The sequence below is a fragment of the Dendropsophus ebraccatus genome, chromosome 1 (assembly GCF_027789765.1).
Source record: "Dendropsophus ebraccatus isolate aDenEbr1 chromosome 1, aDenEbr1.pat, whole genome shotgun sequence".
Classification (NCBI taxonomy): Eukaryota; Metazoa; Chordata; class Amphibia; order Anura; family Hylidae; genus Dendropsophus; species Dendropsophus ebraccatus.
The window spans coordinates 35,233,233-35,243,612 of record NC_091454.1 but is presented as its reverse complement, the minus strand read 5'-3'; positions in this window follow the sequence as shown (position 1 = coordinate 35,243,612).

Here is a 10,380-nt window from a genome sequence, read left to right as displayed (position 1 = left end):
GGATGCTGTGTGTGTGGGGAAGGGGGGGCTGCAGTGGATGCTGTGTTTGGAGATAGGGGGGTCTGCAGGGGATGCTGTGTTTGGAGATAGGGGGGGCTGCAGGGGATGCTGTGTGGGGGGATGAAGGGGGCTGCAGGGGATGCTGTGTGTGTGGGGAAGGGGGGCTGCAGGGGATGCTGTGTGTGGGGATAGGGGGGCTGCAGGGGATGCTGTGTTTGGAGATAGGGCGGTCTGCAGGGGATGCTGTGTTTGGGGATAGGGGGGGCTGCAGGGGATGCTGTGTGGGGGGATGGAGGGGGCTGCAAGGGATGCTGTGTGTGTAGGGATGGGGGTCTGCAGGGGATGCTGTGTGTGGGGATAGGGGGGCTGCAGGGGATGCTGTGTTTGGAGATAGGGGGGGTCTGCAGGGGATGCTGTGTGTGTGGGGATAGGGGGGCTGCAGGGGATGCTGTGTTTGGAGATAGGGGGGGTCTGCAGGGGATGCTGTGTGTGTGGGGATAGGGGGGCTGCAGGGGATGCTGTGTTTGGAGATAGGGGGGTCTGCAGGGGATGCTGTGTTTGGAGATAGGGGGGTCTGCAGGGGATGCTGTGTTTGGGGATAGGGGGGGCTGCAGGGGATGCTGTGTGTGTGTGGGAGGATGGGGGGCTGCAGGGGATGTTGTGTGTGGGGAGGGATAGGGGGGCTGCAGGGGATGCTGTGTTTGGAGATAGGGCGGTCTGCCGGGGATGCTGTGTTTGGGGATAGGGGGGCTGCAGGGGATGCTGTGTTTGGGGATAGGGGGGGCTGCAGGGGATGCTATGTGTGTGGGAGGATGGGGGGCTGCAGGGGATGCTGTGTGGGGATGGGGGGCTGCAGGGGATGCTGTGTTTGGGGATAAGGGGGGCTGCAGGGGATGCTATGTGTGTGGGAGGATGGGGGGCTGCAGGGGATGCTGTGTGGGGATGGGGGGCTGCAGGGGATGCTGTGTGTGGGGAGGGATAGAGGGGCTGCAGGGATTGCTCTGTAGGCCTCCCCTGTACAGTAATTACCTGGGACTGCTAGGATACCCTTTGCCACGTGAATGGTGCTAGCTAAATAACTGCACAGACAACAGTTCCAATTTTAGTGGACGGGGTCGGCCACAGCTTTTATTAACTTAACCAATATCAACCAAACTTCGTCGGGGTTGTGCCAGCCGTCGGAAGGCCGACGGGCACTGCCTCCATTTCTCCTTCTCTTCACCGCCAGCTGTGACTTTATAAAACACATTCTTTTTTTTTTTTTTTTTTTTTTTTATAGTGACGTAACACACACACCAACCTCTTAAACAGACAAACCAACGCCACTGAGTACAAAACATAGGGAGGGAGGGAGGGACAAACTCCTGTTGAGGCAAAGCCGAAAGAGGGTAAGCCCGCCCCTTCCTCGGGCTTATGTATCCTTGCCTCCACCCATAGCCTGCCTTTTCCTGGTAACTACTCCTCCCCTAGTTACCACCGGAACTTCCCATGTGCAGCCATCCCAGCTATACCCCCTTCACTAACCATTAACCCCTTACGCTCACCACCGCCCCATCAGTCCAAGACACCATGCCTTATACAGGCTGGTGTCCCCTAGACTGCTAGGATACCCTTTGCCACGTGAATGGTGCTAGCTAAATAACTGCACAGACAACAGTTCCAATTTTAGTGGACGGGGTCGGCCACAGCTTTTATTAACTTAACCAATATCAACCAAACTTCGTCGGGGTTGTGCCAGCCGTCGGAAGGCCGACGGGCACTGCCTCCATTTCTCCTTCTCTTCACCGCCACGGAGGGGCTCGGCTAAGCCTAGACCGAGCCCCGACCCCCCCCCAAAATATACAAGGCCTGTTCCACCCCGTCCTGGAGCCCCGACAGGAAAATATCCAAACCAATATCATTCAGGTGAGTTCCGTCAGCAATCATTAATCTCCGGTTGTCCCCTTCCAATTGCCTATGGCGAACCACCACACCCCCGTTCGCCCGCACGAATCTAGAAGTGCGAGCATTAACAGTCCTACGGGCCCTCTCCATCGCCGCTGCATCCCTAGCGCCCTGCCACTTGACCCTTGAAACTATTTCTGACCAAACCAACACCACTTCATTAAAAAAGCCCGGCAATCTCTCAAAGTCGGAACGAATGATGGTCAGTAACTCATTCAAACGAAGTAGGCACAAATCATTCCCCCCCGCATGTATAACCAAAACCACTGGAGAACGAGCAGAACGTCCTATCTCGATCGCCTGGGACAGGACCTCGGACCAGCGGAGCCCCTTGACTCCTTTCCAATGCACCTCCAAATCCCGGAAACCAAGAGACCGGCCTCCCGGGCGATGCGCTGCTCTCTGTGCCGCCCAATAAATGTACGAGTGGCCAATTAGCCACACCACCGGACGTCTAGGACCTGCAAGAAAAACACATTAGCAAAGAAGTTCCGGCCTAACATAAGAGGCATAACATGCGGACCTCCAGCGCCCTATCCTCATCACTTGCTCCTCTGACAACCCCGCTCTAGCTGCCTCCGTCGCCGCGCCAATTCTAAAGGAATGCGTCCCAAACTCGGCCTGGGGGGCGCCGGCCGCCTCCAAGGCCTTTTTCATCAATGCTTGAAACTGGTACCTAGATAAGGGAACACCATCTGCGTGTACCAGAAACTGGGTGCACCGAGGACGAGCCGCCATGTACCTAGAGACAATGCTGACGGGACAAGCCGGACCTTGAACCGGAGATAGGGGGAGCCATGCACCCAGACCCAAAAGATCTGTCTTGGATCTGCGGACCCTAACCCTAAGCACCCCGTTGGATAACAACACATCCTCGGTCAAAAGGCCTCCAGCCCGAAGACTAGATGGAGGAACCAGCTCACTGACTCTAAACGCCCCAAAAAAAGCCAGGACAAAGGCAGCAGAAAACAGTAAAACTTCAAACTCGGTCCGACATAACTTATCTAACTGATCTAATAAACGAACTAACAACGAATAAGAAATCGGCCTGCGACTGTCCTTAGGAGTCTGACTCCTCCTCCAGCCCTTAAGGGCCTGACGGATAGTAAAATTGCCACTAACGTCCGCCCAACCTCGCAACTTAAAGTGGAAATTAATGCCCGCTATCCTACGCTGCGCAACCACACCTGATAGTCCTTTATCCCGTAGAGACAGAAGGTACTCAACCGTAGTAGAAACACGGTCGTCCTCGCTCAGCATGACATTTCTTGAACCGACACAACCCAACCACTCATCCCATGCCTTACCATACGCAGACCACGTCGATTGCGACACTGAAGCCTGCACTAGCGGGAGCAGCCGTGTGTCACTAAGTCCCAGAGGTGCTCCGGGCATGCCAGTCCATTCGGCGCCGCTTCCGGACGGAGCTGTCGAAAAACCTGCCAATCAAAACGGGATAAAGCGTCAGCAACCACATTAATTTTACCTGGAACATGTTGTGCCCTGAACACAATATTACCCTCGAGGCAACGCAAAACTAAGTGTCGCAACAAAGCTAACACCGGGAGGGAAGACGAGGTTAACTTATTAATACAGAAAACGACACTGAGGTTATCTGTCCAAAAACATACCCGCCTGTTAGCCAGAACTCTTCCCCAAAGTTCAACAGCAACCACTATGGGAAAGAGCTCCAGCAGCGTAAGATTACGACAGAGACCAAGCTCCTGCCAATCCGGAGGCCACGCCTCTGCACACCAATCGTTGCCCAGGATGGCCCCAAAACCGCAGGAACCGGCCGCGTCTGTGAACAATTCCAATTCGTCGCTGGAAACCTCCTGAGAGGGCCAGCAAGTGCGACCATTGTAGGAACCCAAAAATTCCTTCCACACCATCAGATCGGCCTTCAAGGCAGCGGTCAGCTGGATGCGGTGGCTGGGCAACCTGACTCCTCTGGTGGACAGCGATAAGCGCCTGCAGAAAACCCTGCCCATCGGCATGATTCTGCAGGCAAAAACTAGCAATCCCAACAGGGATTGCATTTGCCGTAATGAGACCTTACGCACAGCCAGGAAACCGTCAATCAGAGAAGCCAAGCGAGCCAGCTTGTCCGCCGGAAGTCGAAAAACCATGTCCATGGAATCGAGTTCGATCCCAAGAAAAGACAGCGAAGTCGCCGGGCCCTCAGTCTTTTCCCCGGCAATAGGAACACCAAATTTACGCATATAAAAAAGGAAGGTGTTCAACAAAAAACGACACCAATGGGAATCTGCTGGGGCAACAAACAAAAAATCATCCAAATAATGAATGATCGCATTACTCCCGGTTTCATAGCGCACCACCCATTCGAGGAAGGAACTGAACATCTCGAAGAAGTGACACGAAATGGAACAACCCATAGGGAGACAAGTGTCATAGTAATACAAACCGTTTATCTGAAAACCCAGCAGATGATAACATTCCGGATGCACCGGGAGGAGACGAAAGGCAGACTGTATATCCGACTTCGCAAGGAGGGCACCGCGGCCGGCCGCAACAAGAAGGCGGACAGCACTATCAAAAGAAACATAAGAAACCGCGGCGTCCTCCTTGGGAATACCGTCGTTGACAGAACTGCCCTTAGGATGAGAAAGGTGATGTATCAAACGAAACTTACCAACTTCTTTCTTAGGGACAACACCGAGAGGTGACACCCTCAAATTCTCAAAAGGAGGAACAACAAAAGGACCCTCAACCCTACCCAGGGCTAACTCCTGACTAACCTTATCAACGAGGACCTCATGTGCTTCCCGGGCAGATTTCAGATTATCCGCCCATAACGGATAGGGAGAAAAATAGAAAGGTATGAAAAACCCATGGGTAAAACCATGTAACAATTGACTAGCTGCATCACGCTTAGGATAACTACTTAACCACGGGCGCATCGCGTCCACGTTCACCGGGGTCTTTCCCGTCAACACCCGCAGCTGGCTTTCCTGGCAACTTAGATCGCTGGCATCTAACCGCCGCGTGCTGCCCCCCGCAGGAGGAGCACTCGTGGCGGAACTTACAGAGTCCGAAGAACTTGCAATGGCCCTCGTTAAAAAGCCAGCAGGTTCCTGGCCGTCGCACGGCCACTGCCCCGGGTACTGCAGGCGCTGAGGCAGTGGCCGCTGAGGGAAAGGGATTGCTCTTCTGAGCCATCATCAAGCGCAGCCACACATCCGTGGCCTTCACACCCCACCCAATCTCAGGCTGCAAAGCAAGGCGGCGGCGAAATTCCTCATCGTACCGCCACCAAGCGCTGCCCCCATGTGACTTAAAAGCACTATAAATTGAGTCCATATAAATGAAAAGCTCAGAGCAACGCTCCGGGTGCTTCATACCCATAACACAACCCAGTACAGAGAAAGCCTGTAGCCAGTTGTTTATGGTCTTTGCGACCTTTGGTCGTTTATCATAACGGTCAGCAGCGACGCGTCGCTCTTTGTCGACGGTGTGCTGATCCGTAGTGATCAAGGACCAAATATCAACATATTGGTTAGCCCAAATTTTACTCTTTGTGTCATCGTCCAAATGCGTGCCCAGCGGGCTAATCCCACAGAAAAAGGCGTCCTTATGAACGCCAGCTTTTGCCGGAGGCTGCCTAGCTCCAGCCTGTGGCGGGGGAACCGGGTCAATTTTGCTAAGAATCGCCTTAAGGGCAGGCACTAAATCACCCGCCCCCCCACCCCATGCCCGTGCAAAGTCAAACTCACCCCCAACTGCAGATGACGCCTGACCAGGCATCTCCTGAGGAATAGGCATCGAAATCGAGGGCAACATCGGTGCTGCCGATAACGTCTGTACCGGCGCCGGCGGGGCTGACGGCAGAGTCTGTGCACTTGGAGCCGCCGCTTCTGGCCGAACTGAGCAGCATGGACTCCTCTTCCGGCGTGAAGGCTCCCGCCTTTTCTTGCCACGAACTGACTCCCCATCAGAGCTCGAGGGGGTACGAGACGAGGACCCAGAGGAAGGGGATCGCCACCTAGAACTTCTGGAGCGCCTCGATCGGCTCCGTTGTCTAGACTCCCTATGGTGACGTCTGGAATAGCGAACTCTAGAGTCGCGGGATCTATGGCGCCTATGCCTGGAAGATCCTCTGGAGGACGCATAGGATGGCGAGCGGGAGCGCCTATGCCCGCACACACTGGCACGAGACCCACCGCACGCCTGCGAAGTCACAGGCAGCCGCTCCCCACAGGAGGCCTGATCGAAACCACGCTGCGCGGTGAAGCCTAATGCAACGGGAGGCTGGCTGGGCGGCATAAGGGTGGGAGGGGGGGGGGGGAAGGGGGGGGTCATCAGGAAGGGAGAGGGGATGGACCTCATGCTGTGTAACAGGAGGGGGGGGGAGGGCAGTCAGGCTCGGGCAGTTAACAGTAGCCTGCTGCAAAGGGCTGGGAGAGCTGCACTCACCGGACTCATGTGAGGCAGGGGAGACTCCAGCCTGATTGCCCATCGCTGCTGACACTGATAAAGAGGGGGGGGGACCGGGCACTGGTGGAGACTGTGCAGCCGCGGTACACCCGGACACGATGCTGGCAGCGTGGGCGCAGGGCGGAAGGGGCGGAGCCAACGGCGGCGCAACCGGAAGTGACGCCGGTGCAACCGCTAATGCGGCTCTACCACCTCCCCCTTGCCGGCGCCGGGCAGAGAGCGGGGGACTGGGACTAAGGCGCGCGGGTGGGCGGATGCGCCGAGCGGACCGCCTGCCACCACTGGACAAAACCTGCCCCGACTCTTCCCCCAAACCTGCCAGCAGGCGGCCGAGGAAAGACGGGTCCTGCTGCAGCTGCAGCCGCAAAGCTTCGGTCAGACTCTCCTGAGACATGACAAACTCCTGTTGAGGCAAAGCCGAAAGAGGGTAAGCCCGCCCCTTCCTCGGGCTTATGTATCCTTGCCTCCACCCATAGCCTGCCTTTTCCTGGTAACTACTCCTCCCCTAGTTACCACCGGAACTTCCCATGTGCAGCCATCCCAGCTATACCCCCTTCACTAACCATTAACCCCTTACGCTCACCACCGCCCCATCAGTCCAAGACACCATGCCTTATACAGGCTGGTGTCCCCTACTCCCTGCAGACCACCATCTTCTCAATTTTCCGGCTCCTCTATCCAGGCTGTATTAGTGGCAGCTGGGGGGAGAGAGCAGCCCCTAGTGGCCGGAGGGAGAAGGTGCAGCAGTTTACTTTTAACTATAAGCCTCATAGGCTTTAGTTAAAAGTATAGGGGTCTGCTAAGGGGGCGGGGCTTGACGGCGTGGAGGGGGCGGAGCTTCAGCGGTGGCCCGCAATACAGCCTGGCCTCTCAGCGCTCTTAGGTGACAGAGAAAAGAGCGCTGGGGAGGCAAGAAGCTGCAGGGCGGCCCTGACACCATCAACCAGCTGTCAGTGAGTGACAGCTGTGCGGCCCTTCAATGAAGTGGGGAAGAACGGCCCGGGGGGCAGATGCCACCCTGCCCCCCGGCCCAGCCCGCCCCTGGATGTACATCCCTGCTGCGATTTTGTCTGCAGCCCGCCCTATTAACCCCCTGGCCGCCGGACATTATACATTACCGGGTCCCCGTTCCTGCTTGCTTCGGGGCTCCCGGTGTCTTCACGGCCCGCCCGGCCAATCAGTGCGCTGCGGCGGGGCAGCGCACTGATTGGCCGGGCGGAACGTGCCGGGAGCCGCTGAAGCAAGCAGGAGCCGGGATCAGGTAATGTATATCGCCCCCAGCCCCACCATCGCCCGTAGCCCCCGGCCGCACGATCGCCCCCAGCCCTGCAGCCCCCGACCTCATGATCGCCCCCAGCATCGCAGCCCCCGGCCGCACGATCGCCCCCAGCGGGCGATCGTGCAGCCGGGGGCTGCGGGCGATCATGCGGCCGGGGGCTGCGGAGCTGCGGGCGATCGTGCGGCCGGGGGCTGCAGGCGATCGTGCGGCCGGGGGCGATCGTGCGGCCGGGGGCTGCGGGGCGATCGGGGCTGCAGGGGGGCGGGCAGGATATACATTACCAGGTCCCCGCTCCTGCTTGCTTCGGCGGCTCCCGGCACGTTCCGCCCGGCCAATCAGTGCGCTGCCCCGCCGCAGCGGACTGATTGGCCGGGCGGGCCGTGAAGACACCGGGAGCCCCGAAGCAAGCAGGAACGGGGACCCGGTAATGTATAATGTCCGGCGGCCGGGGGGTTAATGGGGCGGGCTGCAGACAAAATCGCAGCAGGGATATACATCCCTGCTGCGAGTTTCTCTGCTATTGAAAGTATAGGGCCAGGATCTGCAGCGAGTCTCGCTGCAAAAACGCAGCAAGGAGACTCGCTGCAGATCCGGCAAGTGGGTTTGTAACCTAAAGGGAATTTGTTACCTACTTTTTCTTTTTTTATTTGAACATGTGTTAGTATCTGGCCATAATCTGTTTTTATTTTAGGATTGTACTTGTGACATGGACTCAGATGGCTTGCAGTTGTTTAGCCAATGGGAGCTGAACAAGCAGAGTCACCTGACAAGGCAGGGGAGGGGAGGGGGAGGCTGGTGTAACAGAAGCTAAAGCAGCCCTCCTGCTGATGACTCATCATCACAAAGGAGCTGAGAGAAGAAACTGGGGACGACAGTAATTAGGTCTGTGTAAATTTCTTACACTTCCTGGTGGGGGGTGGAGGGTGAAAAAGACAGGGAAGGGAGGCAGATAGGTGATTGAAGCACATTACACAGTTATATAACTTTGTAATGTGCTTCAATTACTGGGAAAAAGTTTTTCACCGGAGTTGTCCTTTAACAGTAGTCGCTATTCAATATATGGTGGTAATGTGTGTTCATGGTGTAGCGGTATTATATATATTTTTTTATATAATTGTCTCCTTACAGTGGGTAACAATATGATGGTAATATCTATGGTGATATGTTTCTTGAACAGCAGTAAATTTGTATCTTTGACTACTATATAAAGACATAGGAGGAGATTTATCAAACATGGTGTATAGTTAAACTGGCTCAGTTGCCCCTAGCAACCAATCAGATTCCACCTTTCATTCCTCACAGCCTCTTTGGAAAATGAACGGTGGAATCTGATTGGTTGCTAGGGGCAACTGAGCCAGTTTCACTTTACACCATGTTTGATAAATCTCCCTCATATAGTCCACTTTGCTGGTATAGTTTAATGCAACAGATTTTCTGCACTCAAATCCTAACTTCTGATTTGCAATGGGGGCGGCAGGGGGCACCGTTTCAATTTTTGACTTGAGCTAGAAACAGCCCTGACCGTAAAGGATGAGTAGTAGTATAAAAGGATGGGGTGAGAAAATGGAGTGTGGTGTAACATTGGTAAATTTTGTAATGAATCTCTGACTAAAAGATGAGGTTATCCAATATATTTTTCTGCAATATTGGGTGGGTCCATAATTTTTGACATCAGTTATATAGTTTATCCTGCTGAAATGTACCAAATCTCCTCCTTACTTACATTAATAGGTATTTTAGAAGAAGTTTATGAGATATAGTCTGCAGTAAATGTTTGGAATGGTTTTTGTCTTGTACATCTAGCTATCCAGTTTTTAAAAAAAACAAAAAAAATATACTATACGGTAAATGCTAATGCAACTTTGTTAATACACTTGACATCAATAAATAATTACTGGTATACAATACACGTTATATAAGGAATAGGTATTTGTAATAGTTTATCCAAGACATTTATGTTAGGCATGCTGCCTTCATAACAGAACCTGAGAAACTATGACCTCTTGCCTTGACCTTTATCTCAAAAAACAGCACAATGCTATATGCAAACATTGTCTTATCATCCAGTTCACAAATACATATGTTTTATCAGTCATGGAAGCTTAAGTTGCTGATACTAGGTTTATAACCAACTTAATCTAAAAGATAACTTTATAGATAACACCTAAAGGTGACAATTATGAAACTACCACATAAATGACAGTTAGGGTGCCTTCACACCTACCGGATCCACAGCAGATCTCACTTCTGCGAATTCGGAGCGAGATCCACTGCGGATCCGGTACCATTCACCCTAATGATAGCACATACCCGCAGCGGGATTGACATCCCACTGTATGAGCTTTAACCCCCTGATGGCCGCAGCCCCGCTGCATCCCCGCCTCCTGCAGCTCCACCGCTGCCCCCATCAGCCCCGGCGCCCGCATCCCCGATCGCCGCCCGCATCCCCCATCATCCCTGCAGCCATCACGCATCCCAGATCATCCCCGCAGCCCGCCCGCATCATCCCAGCAGCTGCGCCGAGGAGCAGGTAATGTATGCTCTCGGTGGCGGCCGGCGGGCTGCAGGGATGATGCGGACGGCTGCGGACGGCGATCGGGGATGCGTGCCGGCTGCGGGGATGATCGGGAATGCAGATGGGCTGCAGAGATGATGGGGGATGCGGGCGTTGATCGAGGATGCGTGCGGGCGGCAATTGGGGA